The sequence below is a fragment of the Carcharhinus amblyrhynchos genome, chromosome 13, assembly GCF_965287045.1.
Source record: "Carcharhinus amblyrhynchos chromosome 13, sCarAmb.v2.hapA, whole genome shotgun sequence".
NCBI classification, from domain to species: Eukaryota; Metazoa; Chordata; class Chondrichthyes; order Carcharhiniformes; family Carcharhinidae; genus Carcharhinus; species Carcharhinus amblyrhynchos.
The window spans coordinates 69,626,213-69,653,267 of record NC_137336.1 but is presented as its reverse complement, the minus strand read 5'-3'; positions in this window follow the sequence as shown (position 1 = coordinate 69,653,267).

Genomic DNA, 27,055 nt, shown 5'->3' with positions numbered 1-27,055 from the left:
TACGCGATGGTATTCAGAGAAACATTGGAACCTATTGTGGATTTCTTCAATCTTGCTGAATTCATCGAGATAAGGACTTTACCACTGTCTCACTTTATTGAGATACACACATTGGCAGAATATCAGCCAAATGGCATTCACTCCTCGAAAGTATTCTGAGAAACTTTGGAACCTAACGTGGAATTCTTGCAACTTGCTGAACTCATCGAGATAAGCACTTTACCACTTTCTCATTTCATTGAGATACACACATAAGCAGAATATCAGCCAAATAGCATTCACTACGCGATGGTATTCAGAGAAACATTGGAACCTATTGTGGATTTTTTCAAATTTGCTGAATTTATCGACATTTGGACTTTACCACTTTCTCATTTCACTGTGTACACACATTGGCAGCATATCAGCCAAATGGCATTCACTACTCGAAAGTATTCTGAGAAACTTTGGAACCTAACGTGGATTTCTTCAAACTTGCTTAACTCACCGAGACAAAACTTGACCACTTTCTCATTTTATTGAGATACACACATTGGCAGAATATCAGCCAAATGGCTTTCACTCCTCGAAAGTACTCTGAGAAACTATGGAACCTAACGTGGATTTCTTCAAACTTCCTTAACTCACCGAGACAAACACTTTACCACTTTCTCATTTCATTGAGATACACACATTGGCAGAATATCAGCCAAATGGCATTCACTACTCGGAGGTATTCAGAGAAACATTGCAAAGTGTTGTGGATTTCTACAAACTTGCTGAACTCATCGAGATAAGGACTTTAGCACTTTCTCATTTCACTGAGATACAGACATTTGCAGAATATCAGCCAAATGGAATTCACTCCTCGTAAAGTATTCTGAGAAACTTTGGAACCTAACGTGGATTTTTGCAACATGCTGAACTCATCGAGATAAGGACTTTACCACTTTCTCATTTCATTGAGGTACATACATTGGCAGAATATCAGCCAAATGGCATTCACTCCTTGAAAGTATTCTGAGAAACTTTGGAACCTAACGTGGATTTCTTCAAACTTGCTGAACTCATCGAGATAAGGACTTTACCACTTTCTCATTTTATGGAGATACACACATTGGCAGAATATCAGCTAAATGGCATTCACTACTCGAAGGTATTCAGAGAATCACTGGAAAGTGTTGGTGAATTCTTCAAACTTGCTGAACTCATCAAGATAAGGAGTTTACCACTTTCTCATTTCATTGAGATACACAGATCGGCAGAATATCAGCCAAATGGCATTCACTCCTCGAAAGTATTCTGAGAAACTTTGGACCGGGCGTGGATTTCTTCAAACTTGCTTAACTCACCGATACAAACACTTTACCTCTTTCTCATTTTACTGAGATACACACATTGGCAGAATATCAGCCAAATTGCATTCACTACTCGCAGGCATTCAGAGAAACATTGGAACCTATTGTGTATTTCTTCAAACTTGCTGAACTCATCGAGATAAGGACTTTACCATTATCTCATTTCATTGAGATACAGACATTGGCAGAATATCAGCCAAATGGCATTCACTCTTCGAAAGTATTCTGAGAAACTTTGGAACCTAACGTGGAATTCTTGCAACTTGCTGAACTCATCGAGATAAGCACTTTACCACTTTCTCATTTCATTGAGATACACACATTGGCAGAATATCAGCCAAATAGCATTCACTACGCCATGGCATTCAGAGAAACATTGGAACCTATTGTGGATTTTTTCAACTTTGGTGAATTTATCGACATTAGGACTTTACCACTTTCTCATTTCACTGTGTACACACATTGGCAGCATATCAGCCAAATGGCATTCACTACTCGAAAGTATTCTGAGAAACTTTGGAACCTAACGTGGATTTCTTCAAACTTGCTTAACTCACCGAGACAAACACTTTACCACTTTCTCATTTCATTGAGATTCACACATTGGCAGAATATCAGCCAAATGGCATTCACTACTCGGAGGTATTCAGAGAAACATTGCAAAGTGTTGTGGATTTCTACAAACTTGCTGAACTCATCGAGATAAGGACTTTAGCACTTTCTCATTTCGCTGAGATAGAGACATTTGCAGAATATCAGCCAAATGGCATTCACTCCTCGTAAAGTATTCTGAGAAACTTTGGAACCTATTGTGGATTTCTTTAAACTTGCTGAACTCATCGAGATAATGACTTTACCACTTTCTCATTTTATTGAGATACACAGATTGGCAGAATATCAGCCAAATGGCATTCACTCCTCGAAAGTATTCTAAGACACTTTGGAACCTAACGTGGATTTCTTCAAACTTGCTGAATTCATTTAGATAACGACTTTACCACTTTCTCATTTCATTGAGATACACACATTGGCAGAATATCAGCCAAATGGCATTCACTACTCGGAGGTATTCAGAGAAACATTGCAAAGTGTTGTGGATTTCTACAAACTTGCTGTACTCATCGAGATAAGGTCTTTAGCACAATCTCATTTCACTGAGATACAGACATTTGCAGAATATCAGCCAAACGGCATTCACTCCTCGAAAGTATTCTGAGAAACTATGGAACATAACGTGGATTTCTTCAAACTTGCTTAACTCACCGAGGCAAACACTTTACCACTTTCTCATTTCATTGAGATAGACACATTGGCAGAATATCAGCCAAATGGCATTCACTACTCGAAGATATTCAGTGAAACATTGGAAAGTGTTGTGGATTTCTTCAAACTTGCTGAACTCATCGAGATAAGGGCTTTACCACTTTCTCACTTTATTGAGATACACACATTGGCAGAATATCAGCCAAATGGCATTCACTACTCGGAGGTATTCAGAGAAACATTGCAAAGTGTTGTGGATTTCTTCAAACTTGCTGCACATCGAGATAAGGACTTTAGCACTTTCTCATTTCAATGAGATACAGACATTTGCAGAATATCAGCCAAATGGCATTCACTACTCGAAAGTATTCTGAGAAACTATGGAACATAACTTGGATTTCTTCAAACTTGCTTAACTCACCGAGGCAAAAACTTTACCACTTTCTCATTTCTTTGAGATACACACATTGGCAGAATATCAGCCAAATGGCATTCACTACTCGAAGGTTTTCACAGAAACATTGAAAGTGCTGTGGATTTCTTCGAACTTGCTGAACTCATCGAGATAAGGACTTTACCACTTTCTCATTTTATTGAGATACACACATTGGCAGCATATCAGCCAAATGGCATTCAGTACTCGCAGGCATTCAGCGAAACATTGTGGAACCTATTGTGGATTTCATCAATCTTGCTGAACTCATCGAGATAAAGACTTTACGACTTTCTCCTTTCATTGAGTTACAGACATTGGCAGAATATCAGCCAAATGGCATTCACTCCTCGAAAGTATTCTGAGAAACTTTGGAAGCGAAAGTGGATTTCTTCAAACTTGCTTAACTCACCAATACAAACACTTTACCACTTCCTCATTTTATTGAGATACACACATTGGCAGAATTACAGTCAAATCGCATTCACTGCTCGAAGGTATTCAGCGAAACTTTGGAACTTATTGTGGATTTCTCCAACTTGCTGATCTCATCGAGATAAGCACTTTACCACTTTCTGAGTTCATTGAGATACACACATTGGCAGAATATCAGCCAAATGGCATTCACTGTTCGAAGGTATTCAAAGAAACTTTGGTACCTATAGGGGATTTCTTCCAACTTACTGAACTCATCGAGATAAACACTTTACCACTTCCACATTTCATTGAAATACACACATTGGCAGAATATCAGCCAAATGGCATTCACTACTCGACAGTATTCTAAGAAACTTTGGAAGCTATTTTGGATTTCCTCCAACTTGCTGAACTCATCGAGATAACCGCTTTACCACTTTCTCATTTCATTGAGATACACACATTGGCAGAATATCAGCCACATAGCATTCACTACCCGAATGTATTCAGAGAAACATTGGAACCTATTGTGGATTTCTTCAATCTTGCTGAATTCATCGAGATAAGGACTTTACCACTGTCTCACTTTATTGAGATACACACATTGGCAGAATATCAGCCAAATGGCATTCACTCCTCGAAAGTATTCTGAGAAACTATGGAACCTAACGTGGATTTCTTCAAACTTCCTTAACTCACCGAGACAAACACTTTACCACTTTCTCATTTCATTGAGATACACACATTGGCAGAATATCAGCCAAATGGCATTCACTACGCGATGGTATTCAGAGAAACATTGGAACCTATTGTGGATTTCTTCAATCTTGCTGAATTCATCGAGATAAGGACTTTACCACTGTCTCACTTTATTGAGATACACACATTGGCAGAATATCAGCCAAATGGCATTCACTCCTCGAAAGTATTCTGAGAAACTTTGGAACCTAACGTGGAATTCTTGCAACTTGCTGAACTCATCGAGATAAGCACTTTACCACTTTCTCATTTCATTGAGATACACACATAAGCAGAATATCAGCCAAATAGCATTCACTACGCGATGGTATTCAGAGAAACATTGGAACCTATTGTGGATTTTTTCAAATTTGCTGAATTTATCGACATTTGGACTTTACCACTTTCTCATTTCACTGTGTACACACATTGGCAGCATATCAGCCAAATGGCATTCACTACTCGAAAGTATTCTGAGAAACTTTGGAACCTAACGTGGATTTCTTCAAACTTGCTTAACTCACCGAGACAAAACTTGACCACTTTCTCATTTTATTGAGATACACACATTGGCAGAATATCAGCCAAATGGCTTTCACTCCTCGAAAGTACTCTGAGAAACTATGGAACCTAACGTGGATTTCTTCAAACTTCCTTAACTCACCGAGACAAACACTTTACCACTTTCTCATTTCATTGAGATACACACATTGGCAGAATATCAGCCAAATGGCATTCACTACTCGGAGGTATTCAGAGAAACATTGCAAAGTGTTGTGGATTTCTACAAACTTGCTGAACTCATCGAGATAAGGACTTTAGCACTTTCTCATTTCACTGAGATACAGACATTTGCAGAATATCAGCCAAATGGAATTCACTCCTCGTAAAGTATTCTGAGAAACTTTGGAACCTAACGTGGATTTTTGCAACATGCTGAACTCATCGAGATAAGGACTTTACCACTTTCTCATTTCATTGAGGTACATACATTGGCAGAATATCAGCCAAATGGCATTCACTCCTTGAAAGTATTCTGAGAAACTTTGGAACCTAACGTGGATTTCTTCAAACTTGCTGAACTCATCGAGATAAGGACTTTACCACTTTCTCATTTTATGGAGATACACACATTGGCAGAATATCAGCTAAATGGCATTCACTACTCGAAGGTATTCAGAGAATCACTGGAAAGTGTTGGTGAATTCTTCAAACTTGCTGAACTCATCAAGATAAGGAGTTTACCACTTTCTCATTTCATTGAGATACACAGATCGGCAGAATATCAGCCAAATGGCATTCACTCCTCGAAAGTATTCTGAGAAACTTTGGACCGGGCGTGGATTTCTTCAAACTTGCTTAACTCACCGATACAAACACTTTACCTCTTTCTCATTTTACTGAGATACACACATTGGCAGAATATCAGCCAAATAGCATTCACTACTCGAAGGTATTCAGAGAGACATTGGAACATATTGTGGATTTCTTCAAACTTGCTGAACTCATCGAGATAAGGACTTTACCACTTTCTGATTTCATTGAGATACTTACATTGGCAGAACATCAGCCAAATGGCATTAACTCCTTGTAAGTATTCAGATAAACATTGGAAACTAACGTGGATTTCTTCAAACTTCCTGAAGTCATCGAGATAAGGACTTTACCTTTTTCTCATTTTATTGAGATACACACATTGGCAGAATATCAGCCAAGTGGCATTCACTACTCGAAGGTATTCCGAGAAACATTGGAAAGTGTTGTGGATTTCTTCAAACTTGCTGAACTCATCGAGATAAGGACTTTACCGCTTTCTCATTTTATTGAGATACACACATTGGCAGAATATCAGCCAAATGGCATTCACTACTCGAAAGTATTCTGAGAAACTTTGGAACCTAACGTGGATTTCTTCAAACTTGCTTAACTCACCGAGACAAACACTTTACCACTTTCTCATTTTATCGAGATACACACATTGGCAGAATATCAGCCAAATGGCATTTTTTACTCGAAAGTATTCTGAGAAAGTTTGGACCCGAACGTGGATTTCTTCAAACTTGGTTAACTCACCGAGACAAACACTTTACCAGTTTCTCATTTTATTGAGATACACACATTGGCAGAATATCAGCCAAATTGCATTCACTACTCGCAGGCATTCAGAGAAACATTGGAACCTATTGTGGATTTCTTCAAAATGCTGAACTCATCGAGATAAGGACTTTACCATTATCTCATTTCATTGAGATACAGACATTGGCAGAATATCAGCCAAATGGCATTCACTCCTCGAAAGTATTCTGAGAAACTATGGAACCTAACGTGGATTTCTTCAAACTTCCTTAACTCACCGAGACAAACACTTTACCACTTTCTCATTTCATTGAGATTCACACATTGGCAGAATATCAGCCAAATGGCATTCACTACTCGGAGGTATTCAGAGAAACATTGCAAAGTGTTGTGGATTTCTACAAACTTGCTGAACTCATCGAGATAAGGACTTTAGCACTTTCTCATTTCGCTGAGATAGAGACATTTGCAGAATATCAGCCAAATGGCATTCACTCCTCGTAAAGTATTCTGAGAAATTTTGGAACCTATTGTGGATTTCTTTAAACTTGCTGAACTCATCGAGATAATGACTTTACCACTTTCTCATTTTATTGAGATACACAGATTGGCAGAATATCAGCCAAATGGCATTCACTCCTCGAAAGTATTCTAAGACACTTTGGACCTAACGTGGATTTCTTCAAACTTGCTGTACTCATCGAGATAAGGTCTTTAGCACAATCTCATTTCACTGAGATACAGACATTTGCAGAATATCAGCCAAATGGCATTCACTCCTCGAAAGTATTCTGAGAAACTATGGAACATAACGTGGATTTCTTCAATCTTGCTTAACTCACCGATGCAAACACTTTACCACTTTCTCATTTCATTGAGATAGACACATTGGCAGAATATCAGCCAAATGGCATTCACTACTCGAAGATATTCAGTGAAACATTGGAAAGTGTTGTGGATTTCTTCAAACTTGCTGAACTCATCGAGATAAGGGCTTTACCACTTTCTCACTTTATTGAGATACACACATTGGCAGAATATCAGCCAAATGGCATTCACTACTCGGAGGTATTCAGAGAAACATTGCAAAGTGTTGTGGATTTCTTCAAACTTGCTGCACATCGAGATAAGGACTTTAGCACTTTCTCATTTCAATGAGATACAGACATTTGCACAATATCAGCCAAATGGCATTCACTACTCGAAAGTATTCTGAGAAACTATGGAACATAACTTGGATTTCTTCAAACTTGCTTAACTCACCGAGGCAAAAACTTTACCACTTTCTCATTTCATTGAGATACACACATTGGCAGAATATCAGCCAAATGGCATTCACTACTCGAAGGTTTTCACAGAAACATTGAAAGTGCTGTGGATTTCTTCGAACTTGCTGAACTCATCGAGATAAGGACTTTACCACTTTCTCATTTTATTGAGATACACACATTGGCAGCATATCAGCCAAATGGCATTCAGTACTCGCAGGCATTCAGCGAAACATTGTGGAACCTATTGTGGATTTCATCAATCTTGCTGAACTCATCGAGATAAAGACTTTACGACTTTCTCCTTTCATTGAGTTACAGACATTGGCAGAATATCAGCCAAATGGCATTCACTCCTCGAAAGTATTCTGAGAAACTTTGGAAGCGAAAGTGGATTTCTTCAAACTTGCTTAACTCACCAATACAAACACTTTACCACTTCCTCATTTTATTGAGATACACACATTGGCAGAATTACAGTCAAATCGCATTCACTGCTCGAAGGTATTCAGCGAAACTTTGGAACTTATTGTGGATTTCTCCAACTTGCTGATCTCATCGAGATAAGCACTTTACCACTTTCTGAGTTCATTGAGATACACACATTGGCAGAATATCAGCCAAATGGCATTCACTGTTCGAAGGTATTCAAAGAAACTTTGGTACCTATAGGGGATTTCTTCCAACTTACTGAACTCATCGAGATAAACACTTTACCACTTCCACATTTCATTGAAATACACACATTGGCAGAATATCAGCCAAATGGCATTCACTACTCGACAGTATTCTAAGAAACTTTGGAAGCTATTTTGGATTTCCTCCAACTTGCTGAACTCATCGAGATAACCGCTTTACCACTTTCTCATTTCATTGAGATACACACATTGGCAGAATATCAGCCACATAGCATTCACTACCCGAATGTATTCAGAGAAACATTGGAACCTATTGTGGATTTCTTCAATCTTGCTGAATTCATCGAGATAAGGACTTTACCACTGTCTCACTTTATTGAGATACACACATTGGCAGAATATCAGCCAAATGGCATTCACTCCTCGAAAGTATTCTGAGAAACTATGGAACCTAACGTGGATTTCTTCAAACTTCCTTAACTCACCGAGACAAACACTTTACCACTTTCTCATTTCATTGAGATACACACATTGGCAGAATATCAGCCAAATGGCATTCACTACGCGATGGTATTCAGAGAAACATTGGAACCTATTGTGGATTTCTTCAATCTTGCTGAATTCATCGAGATAAGGACTTTACCACTGTCTCACTTTATTGAGATACACACATTGGCAGAATATCAGCCAAATGGCATTCACTCCTCGAAAGTATTCTGAGAAACTTTGGAACCTAACGTGGAATTCTTGCAACTTGCTGAACTCATCGAGATAAGCACTTTACCACTTTCTCATTTCATTGAGATACACACATAAGCAGAATATCAGCCAAATAGCATTCACTACGCGATGGTATTCAGAGAAACATTGGAACCTATTGTGGATTTTTTCAAATTTGCTGAATTTATCGACATTTGGACTTTACCACTTTCTCATTTCACTGTGTACACACATTGGCAGCATATCAGCCAAATGGCATTCACTACTCGAAAGTATTCTGAGAAACTTTGGAACCTAACGTGGATTTCTTCAAACTTGCTTAACTCACCGAGACAAAACTTGACCACTTTCTCATTTTATTGAGATACACACATTGGCAGAATATCAGCCAAATGGCTTTCACTCCTCGAAAGTACTCTGAGAAACTATGGAACCTAACGTGGATTTCTTCAAACTTCCTTAACTCACCGAGACAAACACTTTACCACTTTCTCATTTCATTGAGATACACACATTGGCAGAATATCAGCCAAATGGCATTCACTACTCGGAGGTATTCAGAGAAACATTGCAAAGTGTTGTGGATTTCTACAAACTTGCTGAACTCATCGAGATAAGGACTTTAGCACTTTCTCATTTCACTGAGATACAGACATTTGCAGAATATCAGCCAAATGGAATTCACTCCTCGTAAAGTATTCTGAGAAACTTTGGAACCTAACGTGGATTTTTGCAACATGCTGAACTCATCGAGATAAGGACTTTACCACTTTCTCATTTCATTGAGGTACATACATTGGCAGAATATCAGCCAAATGGCATTCACTCCTTGAAAGTATTCTGAGAAACTTTGGAACCTAACGTGGATTTCTTCAAACTTGCTGAACTCATCGAGATAAGGACTTTACCACTTTCTCATTTTATGGAGATACACACATTGGCAGAATATCAGCTAAATGGCATTCACTACTCGAAGGTATTCAGAGAATCACTGGAAAGTGTTGGTGAATTCTTCAAACTTGCTGAACTCATCAAGATAAGGAGTTTACCACTTTCTCATTTCATTGAGATACACAGATCGGCAGAATATCAGCCAAATGGCATTCACTCCTCGAAAGTATTCTGAGAAACTTTGGACCGGGCGTGGATTTCTTCAAACTTGCTTAACTCACCGATACAAACACTTTACCTCTTTCTCATTTTACTGAGATACACACATTGGCAGAATATCAGCCAAATTGCATTCACTACTCGCAGGCATTCAGAGAAACATTGGAACCTATTGTGTATTTCTTCAAACTTGCTGAACTCATCGAGATAAGGACTTTACCATTATCTCATTTCATTGAGATACAGACATTGGCAGAATATCAGCCAAATGGCATTCACTCTTCGAAAGTATTCTGAGAAACTTTGGAACCTAACGTGGAATTCTTGCAACTTGCTGAACTCATCGAGATAAGCACTTTACCACTTTCTCATTTCATTGAGATACACACATTGGCAGAATATCAGCCAAATAGCATTCACTACGCCATGGCATTCAGAGAAACATTGGAACCTATTGTGGATTTTTTCAACTTTGGTGAATTTATCGACATTAGGACTTTACCACTTTCTCATTTCACTGTGTACACACATTGGCAGCATATCAGCCAAATGGCATTCACTACTCGAAAGTATTCTGAGAAACTTTGGAACCTAACGTGGATTTCTTCAAACTTGCTTAACTCACCGAGACAAACACTTTACCACTTTCTCATTTCATTGAGATTCACACATTGGCAGAATATCAGCCAAATGGCATTCACTACTCGGAGGTATTCAGAGAAACATTGCAAAGTGTTGTGGATTTCTACAAACTTGCTGAACTCATCGAGATAAGGACTTTAGCACTTTCTCATTTCGCTGAGATAGAGACATTTGCAGAATATCAGCCAAATGGCATTCACTCCTCGTAAAGTATTCTGAGAAACTTTGGAACCTATTGTGGATTTCTTTAAACTTGCTGAACTCATCGAGATAATGACTTTACCACTTTCTCATTTTATTGAGATACACAGATTGGCAGAATATCAGCCAAATGGCATTCACTCCTCGAAAGTATTCTAAGACACTTTGGAACCTAACGTGGATTTCTTCAAACTTGCTGAATTCATTTAGATAACGACTTTACCACTTTCTCATTTCATTGAGATACACACATTGGCAGAATATCAGCCAAATGGCATTCACTACTCGGAGGTATTCAGAGAAACATTGCAAAGTGTTGTGGATTTCTACAAACTTGCTGTACTCATCGAGATAAGGTCTTTAGCACAATCTCATTTCACTGAGATACAGACATTTGCAGAATATCAGCCAAACGGCATTCACTCCTCGAAAGTATTCTGAGAAACTATGGAACATAACGTGGATTTCTTCAAACTTGCTTAACTCACCGAGGCAAACACTTTACCACTTTCTCATTTCATTGAGATAGACACATTGGCAGAATATCAGCCAAATGGCATTCACTACTCGAAGATATTCAGTGAAACATTGGAAAGTGTTGTGGATTTCTTCAAACTTGCTGAACTCATCGAGATAAGGGCTTTACCACTTTCTCACTTTATTGAGATACACACATTGGCAGAATATCAGCCAAATGGCATTCACTACTCGGAGGTATTCAGAGAAACATTGCAAAGTGTTGTGGATTTCTTCAAACTTGCTGCACATCGAGATAAGGACTTTAGCACTTTCTCATTTCAATGAGATACAGACATTTGCAGAATATCAGCCAAATGGCATTCACTACTCGAAAGTATTCTGAGAAACTATGGAACATAACTTGGATTTCTTCAAACTTGCTTAACTCACCGAGGCAAAAACTTTACCACTTTCTCATTTCTTTGAGATACACACATTGGCAGAATATCAGCCAAATGGCATTCACTACTCGAAGGTTTTCACAGAAACATTGAAAGTGCTGTGGATTTCTTCGAACTTGCTGAACTCATCGAGATAAGGACTTTACCACTTTCTCATTTTATTGAGATACACACATTGGCAGCATATCAGCCAAATGGCATTCAGTACTCGCAGGCATTCAGCGAAACATTGTGGAACCTATTGTGGATTTCATCAATCTTGCTGAACTCATCGAGATAAAGACTTTACGACTTTCTCCTTTCATTGAGTTACAGACATTGGCAGAATATCAGCCAAATGGCATTCACTCCTCGAAAGTATTCTGAGAAACTTTGGAAGCGAAAGTGGATTTCTTCAAACTTGCTTAACTCACCAATACAAACACTTTACCACTTCCTCATTTTATTGAGATACACACATTGGCAGAATTACAGTCAAATCGCATTCACTGCTCGAAGGTATTCAGCGAAACTTTGGAACTTATTGTGGATTTCTCCAACTTGCTGATCTCATCGAGATAAGCACTTTACCACTTTCTGAGTTCATTGAGATACACACATTGGCAGAATATCAGCCAAATGGCATTCACTGTTCGAAGGTATTCAAAGAAACTTTGGTACCTATAGGGGATTTCTTCCAACTTACTGAACTCATCGAGATAAACACTTTACCACTTCCACATTTCATTGAAATACACACATTGGCAGAATATCAGCCAAATGGCATTCACTACTCGACAGTATTCTAAGAAACTTTGGAAGCTATTTTGGATTTCCTCCAACTTGCTGAACTCATCGAGATAACCGCTTTACCACTTTCTCATTTCATTGAGATACACACATTGGCAGAATATCAGCCACATAGCATTCACTACCCGAATGTATTCAGAGAAACATTGGAACCTATTGTGGATTTCTTCAATCTTGCTGAATTCATCGAGATAAGGACTTTACCACTGTCTCACTTTATTGAGATACACACATTGGCAGAATATCAGCCAAATGGCATTCACTCCTCGAAAGTATTCTGAGAAACTATGGAACCTAACGTGGATTTCTTCAAACTTCCTTAACTCACCGAGACAAACACTTTACCACTTTCTCATTTCATTGAGATACACACATTGGCAGAATATCAGCCAAATGGCATTCACTACGCGATGGTATTCAGAGAAACATTGGAACCTATTGTGGATTTCTTCAATCTTGCTGAATTCATCGAGATAAGGACTTTACCACTGTCTCACTTTATTGAGATACACACATTGGCAGAATATCAGCCAAATGGCATTCACTCCTCGAAAGTATTCTGAGAAACTTTGGAACCTAACGTGGAATTCTTGCAACTTGCTGAACTCATCGAGATAAGCACTTTACCACTTTCTCATTTCATTGAGATACACACATAAGCAGAATATCAGCCAAATAGCATTCACTACGCGATGGTATTCAGAGAAACATTGGAACCTATTGTGGATTTTTTCAAATTTGCTGAATTTATCGACATTTGGACTTTACCACTTTCTCATTTCACTGTGTACACACATTGGCAGCATATCAGCCAAATGGCATTCACTACTCGAAAGTATTCTGAGAAACTTTGGAACCTAACGTGGATTTCTTCAAACTTGCTTAACTCACCGAGACAAAACTTGACCACTTTCTCATTTTATTGAGATACACACATTGGCAGAATATCAGCCAAATGGCTTTCACTCCTCGAAAGTACTCTGAGAAACTATGGAACCTAACGTGGATTTCTTCAAACTTCCTTAACTCACCGAGACAAACACTTTACCACTTTCTCATTTCATTGAGATACACACATTGGCAGAATATCAGCCAAATGGCATTCACTACTCGGAGGTATTCAGAGAAACATTGCAAAGTGTTGTGGATTTCTACAAACTTGCTGAACTCATCGAGATAAGGACTTTAGCACTTTCTCATTTCACTGAGATACAGACATTTGCAGAATATCAGCCAAATGGAATTCACTCCTCGTAAAGTATTCTGAGAAACTTTGGAACCTAACGTGGATTTTTGCAACATGCTGAACTCATCGAGATAAGGACTTTACCACTTTCTCATTTCATTGAGGTACATACATTGGCAGAATATCAGCCAAATGGCATTCACTCCTTGAAAGTATTCTGAGAAACTTTGGAACCTAACGTGGATTTCTTCAAACTTGCTGAACTCATCGAGATAAGGACTTTACCACTTTCTCATTTTATGGAGATACACACATTGGCAGAATATCAGCTAAATGGCATTCACTACTCGAAGGTATTCAGAGAATCACTGGAAAGTGTTGGTGAATTCTTCAAACTTGCTGAACTCATCAAGATAAGGAGTTTACCACTTTCTCATTTCATTGAGATACACAGATCGGCAGAATATCAGCCAAATGGCATTCACTCCTCGAAAGTATTCTGAGAAACTTTGGACCGGGCGTGGATTTCTTCAAACTTGCTTAACTCACCGATACAAACACTTTACCTCTTTCTCATTTTACTGAGATACACACATTGGCAGAATATCAGCCAAATAGCATTCACTACTCGAAGGTATTCAGAGAGACATTGGAACATATTGTGGATTTCTTCAAACTTGCTGAACTCATCGAGATAAGGACTTTACCACTTTCTGATTTCATTGAGATACTTACATTGGCAGAACATCAGCCAAATGGCATTAACTCCTTGTAAGTATTCAGATAAACATTGGAAACTAACGTGGATTTCTTCAAACTTCCTGAAGTCATCGAGATAAGGACTTTACCTTTTTCTCATTTTATTGAGATACACACATTGGCAGAATATCAGCCAAGTGGCATTCACTACTCGAAGGTATTCCGAGAAACATTGGAAAGTGTTGTGGATTTCTTCAAACTTGCTGAACTCATCGAGATAAGGACTTTACCGCTTTCTCATTTTATTGAGATACACACATTGGCAGAATATCAGCCAAATGGCATTCACTACTCGAAAGTATTCTGAGAAACTTTGGAACCTAACGTGGATTTCTTCAAACTTGCTTAACTCACCGAGACAAACACTTTACCACTTTCTCATTTTATCGAGATACACACATTGGCAGAATATCAGCCAAATGGCATTTTTTACTCGAAAGTATTCTGAGAAAGTTTGGACCCGAACGTGGATTTCTTCAAACTTGGTTAACTCACCGAGACAAACACTTTACCAGTTTCTCATTTTATTGAGATACACACATTGGCAGAATATCAGCCAAATTGCATTCACTACTCGCAGGCATTCAGAGAAACATTGGAACCTATTGTGGATTTCTTCAAAATGCTGAACTCATCGAGATAAGGACTTTACCATTATCTCATTTCATTGAGATACAGACATTGGCAGAATATCAGCCAAATGGCATTCACTCCTCGAAAGTATTCTGAGAAACTATGGAACCTAACGTGGATTTCTTCAAACTTCCTTAACTCACCGAGACAAACACTTTACCACTTTCTCATTTCATTGAGATTCACACATTGGCAGAATATCAGCCAAATGGCATTCACTACTCGGAGGTATTCAGAGAAACATTGCAAAGTGTTGTGGATTTCTACAAACTTGCTGAACTCATCGAGATAAGGACTTTAGCACTTTCTCATTTCGCTGAGATAGAGACATTTGCAGAATATCAGCCAAATGGCATTCACTCCTCGTAAAGTATTCTGAGAAATTTTGGAACCTATTGTGGATTTCTTTAAACTTGCTGAACTCATCGAGATAATGACTTTACCACTTTCTCATTTTATTGAGATACACAGATTGGCAGAATATCAGCCAAATGGCATTCACTCCTCGAAAGTATTCTAAGACACTTTGGACCTAACGTGGATTTCTTCAAACTTGCTGAATTCATCGAGATAACGACTTTACCACTTTCTCATTTCATTGAGATACACACATTGGCAGAATATCAGCCAAATGGCATTCACTACTCGGAGGCATTCAGAGAAACATTGCAAAGTGTTGTGGATTTCTTCAAACTTGCTGTACTCATCGAGATAAGGTCTTTAGCACAATCTCATTTCACTGAGATACAGACATTTGCAGAATATCAGCCAAATGGCATTCACTCCTCGAAAGTATTCTGAGAAACTATGGAACATAACGTGGATTTCTTCAATCTTGCTTAACTCACCGAGGCAAACACTTTACCACTTTCTCATTTCATTGAGATAGACACATTGGCAGAATATCAGCCAAATGGCATTCACTACTCGAAGATATTCAGTGAAACATTGGAAAGTGTTGTGGATTTCTTCAAACTTGCTGAACTCATCGAGATAAGGGCTTTACCACTTTCTCACTTTATTGAGATACACACATTGGCAGAATATCAGCCAAATGGCATTCACTACTCGGAGGTATTCAGAGAAACATTGCAAAGTGTTGTGGATTTCTTCAAACTTGCTGCACATCGAGATAAGGACTTTAGCACTTTCTCATTTCAATGAGATACAGACATTTGCAGAATATCAGCCAAATGGCATTCACTACTCGAAAGTATTCTGAGAAACTATGGAACATAACTTGGATTTCTTCAAACTTGCTTAACTCACCGAGGCAAAAACTTTACCACTTTCTCATTTCATTGAGATACACACATTGGCAGAATATCAGCCAAATGGCATTCACTACTCGAAGGTTTTCACAGAAACATTGAAAGTGCTGTGGATTTCTTCGAACTTGCTGAACTCATCGAGATAAGGACTTTACCACTTTCTCATTTTATTGAGATACACACATTGGCAGCATATCAGCCAAATGGCATTCAGTACTCGCAGGCATTCAGCGAAACATTGTGGAACCTATTGTGGATTTCATCAATCTTGCTGAACTCATCGAGATAAAGACTTTACGACTTTCTCCTTTCATTGAGTTACAGACATTGGCAGAATATCAGCCAAATGGCATTCACTCCTCGAAAGTATTCTGAGAAACTTTGGAAGCGAAAGTGGATTTCTTCAAACTTGCTTAACTCACCAATACAAACACTTTACCACTTCCTCATTTTATTGAGATACACACATTGGCAGAATTACAGTCAAATCGCATTCACTGCTCGAAGGTATTCAGCGAAACTTTGGAACTTATTGTGGATTTCTCCAACTTGCTGATCTCATCGAGATAAGCACTTTAGCACTTTCTGAGTTCATTGAGATACACACATTGGCAGAATATCAGCCAAATGGCATTCACTGTTCGAAGGTATTCAAAGAAACTTTGGTACCTATAGGGGATTTCTTCCAACTTACTGAACTCATCGAGATAAACACTTTACCACTTCCACATTTCATTGAAATACACACATTGGCAGAATATCAGCCAAATGGCATTCACTACTCGACAGTATTCTAAGAAACTTTGGAAGCTATTTTGGATTTCCTCCAACTTGCTGAACTCATCGAGATAACCGCTTTACCACTTTCTCATTTCATTGAGATACACACATTGGCAGAATATCAGCCACATAGCATTCACTACCCGAATGTATTCAGAGAAACATTGGAACCAATTGTGGATTTCTTCAATCTTGCTGAATTCATCGAGATAAGGGCTTTACCACTTTCTCACTTTATTGAGATACACACATTGGCAGAATATCAGCCAAATGGCATTCACTACTCGGAGGTATTCAGAGAAACATTGCAAAGTGTTGTGGATTTCTTCAAACTTGCTGCACATCGAGATAAGGACTTTAGCACTTTCTCATTTCAATGAGATACAGACATTTGCAGAATATCAGCCAAATGGCATTCACTACTCGAAAGTATTCTGAGAAACTATGGAACATAACTTGGATTTCTTCAAACTTGCTTAACTCACCGAGGCAAAAACTTTACCACTTTCTCATTTCTTTGAGATACACACATTGGCAGAATATCAGCCAAATGGCATTCACTACTCGAAGGTTTTCACAGAAACATTGAAAGTGCTGTGGATTTCTTCGAACTTGCTGAACTCATCGAGATAAGGACTTTACCACTTTCTCATTTTATTGAGATACACACATTGGCAGCATATCAGCCAAATGGCATTCAGTACTCGCAGGCATTCAGCGAAACATTGTGGAACCTATTGTGGATTTCATCAATCTTGCTGAACTCATCGAGATAAAGACTTTACGACTTTCTCCTTTCATTGAGTTACAGACATTGGCAGAATATCAGCCAAATGGCATTCACTCCTCGAAAGTATTCTGAGAAACTTTGGAAGCGAAAGTGGATTTCTTCAAACTTGCTTAACTCACCAATACAAACACTTTACCACTTCCTCATTTTATTGAGATACACACATTGGCAGAATTACAGTCAAATCGCATTCACTGCTCGAAGGTATTCAGCGAAACTTTGGAACTTATTGTGGATTTCTCCAACTTGCTGATCTCATCGAGATAAGCACTTTACCACTTTCTGAGTTCATTGAGATACACACATTGGCAGAATATCAGCCAAATGGCATTCACTGTTCGAAGGTATTCAAAGAAACTTTGGTACCTATAGGGGATTTCTTCCAACTTACTGAACTCATCGAGATAAACACTTTACCACTTCCACATTTCATTGAAATACACACATTGGCAGAATATCAGCCAAATGGCATTCACTACTCGACAGTATTCTAAGAAACTTTGGAAGCTATTTTGGATTTCCTCCAACTTGCTGAACTCATCGAGATAACCGCTTTACCACTTTCTCATTTCATTGAGATACACACATTGGCAGAATATCAGCCACATAGCATTCACTACCCGAATGTATTCAGAGAAACATTGGAACCTATTGTGGATTTCTTCAATCTTGCTGAATTCATCGAGATAAGGACTTTACCACTGTCTCACTTTATTGAGATACACACATTGGCAGAATATCAGCCAAATGGCATTCACTCCTCGAAAGTATTCTGAGAAACTATGGAACCTAACGTGGATTTCTTCAAACTTCCTTAACTCACCGAGACAAACACTTTACCACTTTCTCATTTCATTGAGATACACACATTGGCAGAATATCAGCCAAATGGCATTCACTACGCGATGGTATTCAGAGAAACATTGGAACCTATTGTGGATTTCTTCAATCTTGCTGAATTCATCGAGATAAGGACTTTACCACTGTCTCACTTTATTGAGATACACACATTGGCAGAATATCAGCCAAATGGCATTCACTCCTCGAAAGTATTCTGAGAAACTTTGGAACCTAACGTGGAATTCTTGCAACTTGCTGAACTCATCGAGATAAGCACTTTACCACTTTCTCATTTCATTGAGATACACACATAAGCAGAATATCAGCCAAATAGCATTCACTACGCGATGGTATTCAGAGAAACATTGGAACCTATTGTGGATTTTTTCAAATTTGCTGAATTTATCGACATTTGGACTTTACCACTTTCTCATTTCACTGTGTACACACATTGGCAGCATATCAGCCAAATGGCATTCACTACTCGAAAGTATTCTGAGAAACTTTGGAACCTAACGTGGATTTCTTCAAACTTGCTTAACTCACCGAGACAAAACTTGACCACTTTCTCATTTTATTGAGATACACACATTGGCAGAATATCAGCCAAATGGCTTTCACTCCTCGAAAGTACTCTGAGAAACTATGGAACCTAACGTGGATTTCTTCAAACTTCCTTAACTCACCGAGACAAACACTTTACCACTTTCTCATTTCATTGAGATACACACATTGGCAGAATATCAGCCAAATGGCATTCACTACTCGGAGGTATTCAGAGAAACATTGCAAAGTGTTGTGGATTTCTACAAACTTGCTGAACTCATCGAGATAAGGACTTTAGCACTTTCTCATTTCAATGAGATACAGACATTTGCAGAATATCAGCCAAATGGAATTCACTCCTCGTAAAGTATTCTGAGAAACTTTGGAACCTAACGTGGATTTTTGCAACATGCTGAACTCATCGAGATAAGGACTTTACCACTTTCTCATTTCATTGAGGTACATACATTGGCAGAATATCAGCCAAATGGCATTCACTCCTTGAAAGTATTCTGAGAAACTTTGGAACCTAAAGTGGATTTCTTCAAACTTGCTGAACTCATCGAGATAAGGACTTCACCACTTTCTCATTTTATGGAGATACACACATTGGCAGAATATCAGCTAAATGGCATTCACTACTCGAAGGTATTCAGAGAATCACTGGAAAGTGTTGGTGAATTCTTCAAACTTGCTGAACTCATCAAGATAAGGAGTTTACCACTTTCTCATTTCATTGAGATACACAGATCGGCAGAATATCAGCCAAATGGCATTCACTCCTCGAAAGTATTCTGAGAAACTTTGGACCGGGCGTGGATTTCTTCAAACTTGCTTAACTCACCGATACAAACACTTTACCTCTTTCTCATTTTACTGAGATACACACATTGGCAGAATATCAGCCAAATAGCATTCACTACTCGAAGGTATTCAGAGAGACATTGGAACATATTGTGGATTTCTTCAAACTTGCTGAACTCATCGAGATAAGGACTTTACCACTTTCTGATTTCATTGAGATACTTACATTGGCAGAACATCAGCCAAATGGCATTAACTCCTTGTAAGTATTCAGATAAACATTGGAAACTAACGTGGATTTCTTCAAACTTCCTGAAGTCATCGAGATAAGGACTTTACCTTTTTCTCATTTTATTGAGATACACACATTGGCAGAATATCAGCCAAGTGGCATTCACTACTCGAAGGTATTCCGAGAAACATTGGAAAGTGTTGTGGATTTCTTCAAACTTGCTGAACTCATCGAGATAAGGACTTTACCGCTTTCTCATTTTATTGAGATACACACATCGGCAGAATATCAGCCAAATGGCATTCACTACTCGAAAGTATTCTGAGAAACTTTGGAACCTAACGTGGATTTCTTCAAACTTGCTTAACTCACCGAGACAAACACTTTACCACTTTCTCATTTTATCGAGATACACACATTGGCAGAATATCAGCCAAATGGCATTTTTTACTCGAAAGTATTCTGAGAAAGTTTGGACCCGAACGTGGATTTCTTCAAACTTGGTTAACTCACCGAGACAAACACTTTACCAGTTTCTCATTTTATTGAGATACACACATTGGCAGAATATCAGCCAAATTGCATTCACTACTCGCAGGCATTCAGAGAAACATTGGAACCTATTGTGGATTTCTTCAAAATGCTGAACTCATCGAGATAAGGACTTTACCATTATCTCATTTCATTGAGATACAGACATTGGCAGAATATCAGCCAAATGGCATTCACTCCTCGAAAGTATTCTGAGAAACTATGGAACCTAACGTGGATTTCTTCAAACTTCCTTAACTCACCGAGACAAACACTTTACCACTTTCTCATTTCATTGAGATTCACACATTGGCAGAATATCAGCCAAATGGCATTCACTACTCGGAGGTATTCAGAGAAACATTGCAAAGTGTTGTGGATTTCTACAAACTTGCTGAACTCATCGAGATAAGGACTTTAGCACTTTCTCATTTCGCTGAGATAGAGACATTTGCAGAATATCAGCCAAATGGCATTCACTCCTCGTAAAGTATTCTGAGAAACTTTGGAACCTATTGTGGATTTCTTTAAACTTGCTGAACTCATCGAGATAATGACTTTACCACTTTCTCATTTTATTGAGATACACAGATTGGCAGAATATCAGCCAAATGGCATTCACTCCTCGAAAGTATTCTAAGACACTTTGGACCTAACGTGGATTTCTTCAAACTTGCTGAATTCATCGAGATAACGACTTTACCACTTTCTCATTTCATTGAGATACACACATTGGCAGAATATCAGCCAAATGGCATTCACTACTCGGAGGTATTCAGAGAAACATTGCAAAGTGTTGTGGATTTCTTCAAACTTGCTGTACTCATCGAGATAAGGTCTTTAGCACAATCTCATTTCACTGAGATACAGACATTTGCAGAATATCAGCCAAATGGCATTCACTCCTCGAAAGTATTCTGAGAAACTATGGAACATAACGTGGATTTCTTCAATCTTGCTTAACTCACCGAGGCAAACACTTTACCACTTTCTCATTTCATTGAGATAGACACATTGGCAGAATATCAGCCAAATGGCATTCACTACTCGAAGATATTCAGTGAAACATTGGAAAGTGTTGTGGATTTCTTCAAACTTGCTGAACTCATCGAGATAAGGGCTTTACCACTTTCTCACTTTATTGAGATACACACATTGGCAGAATATCAGCCAAATGGCATTCACTACTCGGAGGTATTCAGAGAAACATTGCAAAGTGTTGTGGATTTCTTCAAACTTGCTGCACATCGAGATAAGGACTTTAGCACTTTCTCATTTCAATGAGATACAGACATTTGCAGAATATCAGCCAAATGGCATTCACTACTCGAAAGTATTCTGAGAAACTATGGAACATAACTTGGATTTCTTCAAACTTGCTTAACTCACCGAGGCAAAAACTTTACCACTTTCTCATTTCATTGAGATACACACATTGGCAGAATATCAGCCAAATGGCATTCACTACTCGAAGGTTTTCACAGAAACATTGAAAGTGCTGTGGATTTCTTCGAACTTGCTGAACTCATCGAGATAAGGACTTTACCACTTTCTCATTTTATTGAGATACACACATTGGCAGCATATCAGCCAAATGGCATTCAGTACTCGCAGGCATTCAGCGAAACATTGTGGAACCTATTGTGGATTTCATCAATCTTGCTGAACTCATCGAGATAAAGACTTTACGACTTTCTCCTTTCATTGAGTTACAGACATTGGCAGAATATCAGCCAAATGGCATTCACTCCTCGAAAGTATTCTGAGAAACTTTGGAAGCGAAAGTGGATTTCTTCAAACTTGCTTAACTCACCAATACAAACACTTTACCACTTCCTCATTTTATTGAGATACACACATTGGCAGAATTACAGTCAAATCGCATTCACTGCTCGAAGGTATTCAGCGAAACTTTGGAACTTATTGTGGATTTCTCCAACTTGCTGATCTCATCGAGATAAGCACTTTACCACTTTCTGAGTTCATTGAGATACACACATTGGCAGAATATCAGCCAAATGGCATTCACTGTTCGAAGGTATTCAAAGAAACTTTGGTACCTATAGGGGATTTCTTCCAACTTACTGAACTCATCGAGATAAACACTTTACCACTTCCACATTTCATTGAAATACACACATTGGCAGAATATCAGCCAAATGGCATTCACTACTCGACAGTATTCTAAGAAACTTTGGAAGCTATTTTGGATTTCCTCCAACTTGCTGAACTCATCGAGATAACCGCTTTACCACTTTCTCATTTCATTGAGATACACACATTGGCAGAATATCAGCCACATAGCATTCACTACCCGAATGTATTCAGAGAAACATTGGAACCTATTGTGGATTTCTTCAATCTTGCTGAATTCATCGAGATAAGGACTTTACCACTGTCTCACTTTATTGAGATACACACATTGGCAGAATATCAGCCAAATGGCATTCACTCCTCGAAAGTATTCTGAGAAACTATGGAACCTAACGTGGATTTCTTCAAACTTCCTTAACTCACCGAGACAAACACTTTACCACTTTCTCATTTCATTGAGATACACACATTGGCAGAATATCAGCCAAATGGCATTCACTACGCGATGGTATTCAGAGAAACATTGGAACCTATTGTGGATTTCTTCAATCTTGCTGAATTCATCGAGATAAGGACTTTACCACTGTCTCACTTTATTGAGATACACACATTGGCAGAATATCAGCCAAATGGCATTCACTCCTCGAAAGTATTCTGAGAAACTTTGGAACCTAACGTGGAATTCTTGCAACTTGCTGAACTCATCGAGATAAGCACTTTACCACTTTCTCATTTCATTGAGATACACACATAAGCAGAATATCAGCCAAATAGCATTCACTACGCGATGGTATTCAGAGAAACATTGGAACCTATTGTGGATTTTTTCAAATTTGCTGAATTTATCGACATTTGGACTTTACCACTTTCTCATTTCACTGTGTACACACATTGGCAGCATATCAGCCAAATGGCATTCACTACTCGAAAGTATTCTGAGAAACTTTGGAACCTAACGTGGATTTCTTCAAACTTGCTTAACTCACCGAGACAAAACTTGACCACTTTCTCATTTTATTGAGATACACACATTGGCAGAATATCAGCCAAATGGCTTTCACTCCTCGAAAGTACTCTGAGAAACTATGGAACCTAACGTGGATTTCTTCAAACTTCCTTAACTCACCGAGACAAACACTTTACCACTTTCTCATTTCATTGAGATACACACATTGGCAGAATATCAGCCAAATGGCATTCACTACTCGGAGGTATTCAGAGAAACATTGCAAAGTGTTGTGGATTTCTACAAACTTGCTGAACTCATCGAGATAAGGACTTTAGCACTTTCTCATTTCACTGAGATACAGACATTTGCAGAATATCAGCCAAATGGAATTCACTCCTCGTAAAGTATTCTGAGAAACTTTGGAACCTAACGTGGATTTTTGCAACATGCTGAACTCATCGAGATAAGGACTTTACCACTTTCTCATTTCATTGAGGTACATACATTGGCAGAATATCAGCCAAATGGCATTCACTCCTTGAAAGTATTCTGAGAAACTTTGGAACCTAACGTGGATTTCTTCAAACTTGCTGAACTCATCGAGATAAGGACTTTACCACTTTCTCATTTTATGGAGATACACACATTGGCAGAATATCAGCTAAATGGCATTCACTACTCGAAGGTATTCAGAGAATCACTGGAAAGTGTTGGTGAATTCTTCAAACTTGCTGAACTCATCAAGATAAGGAGTTTACCACTTTCTCATTTCATTGAGATACACAGATCGGCAGAATATCAGCCAAATGGCATTCACTCCTCGAAAGTATTCTGAGAAACTTTGGACCGGGCGTGGATTTCTTCAAACTTGCTTAACTCACCGATACAAACACTTTACCTCTTTCTCATTTTACTGAGATACACACATTGGCAGAATATCAGCCAAATAGCATTCACTACTCGAAGGTATTCAGAGAGACATTGGAACATATTGTGGATTTCTTCAAACTTGCTGAACTCATCGAGATAAGGACTTTACCACTTTCTGATTTCATTGAGATACTTACATTGGCAGAACATCAGCCAAATGGCATTAACTCCTTGTAAGTATTCAGATAAACATTGGAAACTAACGTGGATTTCTTGCAACATGCTGAACTCATCGAGATAAGGACTTTACCACTTTCTCATTTCATTGAAATACACACATTGGCAGAATATCAGCCAAATGGCATTCACTCCTCGAAAGTATTCTGAGAAACATTGGAAAGTGTGGTGGATTTGTTCAAACTTGCTGAACTCATCGAGATAAGGACTTTACCACTTACTCACTTTATTGAGATACACACATTGGCAGAATATCAGCCAAATGGCAGTCACTACTCGCAGGCATTCAGAGAAACATTGGAACCTATTGTGGATTTCTTCAAACTTGCTGAACTCATCAAGATAAGGAGTTTACCACTTTCTCATTTCATTGAGATACACAGATCGGCAGAATATCAGCCAAATGGCATTCACTACTCGAAAGTATTCTGGGAAACTATGGAACCTAACGTGCATTTCTTCAAACTTGCTTAACTCACCGAGACAAACGCTTTGCCACTTTCTCATATTATTGAGATACACACATTGGCAGAATATCGGCCAAATGGCATTCACTACTCGGAGGTATTCCGAGAAACATTGGAAAGTGTTGTGGATTTCTTCAATCTTGCTGAACTCATCGAGATAAAGACTTTACGACTTTCTCCTTTCATTGAGTTACAGACATTGGCAGAATATCAGCCAAATGGCATTCACTCCTCGAAAGTATTCTGAGAAACTTTGGAAGCGAAAGTGGATTTCTTCAAACTTGCTTAACTCACCAATACAAACACTTTACCACTTCCTCATTTTATTGAGATACACACATTGGCAGAATTACAGTCAAATCGCATTCACTGCTCGAAGGTATTCAGCGAAACTTTGGAACTTATTGTGGATTTCTCCAACTTGCTGATCTCATCGAGATAAGCACTTTACCACTTTCTGAGTTCATTGAGATACACACATTGGCAGAATATCAGCCAAATGGCATTCACTGTTCGAAGGTATTCAAAGAAACTTTGGTACCTATAGGGGATTTCTTCCAACTTACTGAACTCATCGAGATAAACACTTCACCACTTCCACATTTCATTGAAATACACACATTGGCAGAATATCAGCCAAATGGCATTCACTACTCGACAGTATTCTAAGAAACTTTGGAAGCTATTTTGGATTTCCTCCAACTTGCTGAACTCATCGAGATAACCGCTTTACCACTTTCTCATTTCATTGAGATACACACATTGGCAGAATATCAGCCACATAGCATTCACTACCCGAATGTATTCAGAGAAACATTGGAACCTATTGTGGATTTCTTCAATCTTGCTGAATTCATCGAGATAAGGACTTTACCACTGTCTCACTTTATTGAGATACACACATTGGCAGAATATCAGCCAAATGGCATTCACTCCTCGAAAGTATTCTGAGAAAGTTTGGACCCGAACGTGGATTTCTTCAAACTTGGTTAACTGACCGAGACAAACACTTTACCAGTTTCTCATTTTATTGAGATACACACATTGGCAGAATATCAGCCAAATGGCATTCACTACGCGATGGTATTCAGAGAAACATTGGAACCTATTGTGGATTTCTTCAATCTTGCTGAATTCATCGAGATAAGGACTTTACCACTGTCTCACTTTATTGAGATACACACATTGGCAGAATATCAGCCAAATGGCATTCACTCCTCGAAAGTATTCTGAGAAACTTTGGAACCTAACGTGGAATTCTTGCAACTTGCTGAACTCATCGAGATAAGCACTTTACCACTTTCTCATTTCATTGAGATACACACATAAGCAGAATATCAGCCAAATAGCATTCACTACGCGATGGTATTCAGAGAAACATTGGAACCTATTGTGGATTTTTTCAAATTTGCTGAATTTATCGACATTAGGACTTTACCACTTTCTCATTTCACTGTGTACACACATTGGCAGCATATCAGCCAAATGGCATTCACTACTCGAAAGTATTCTGA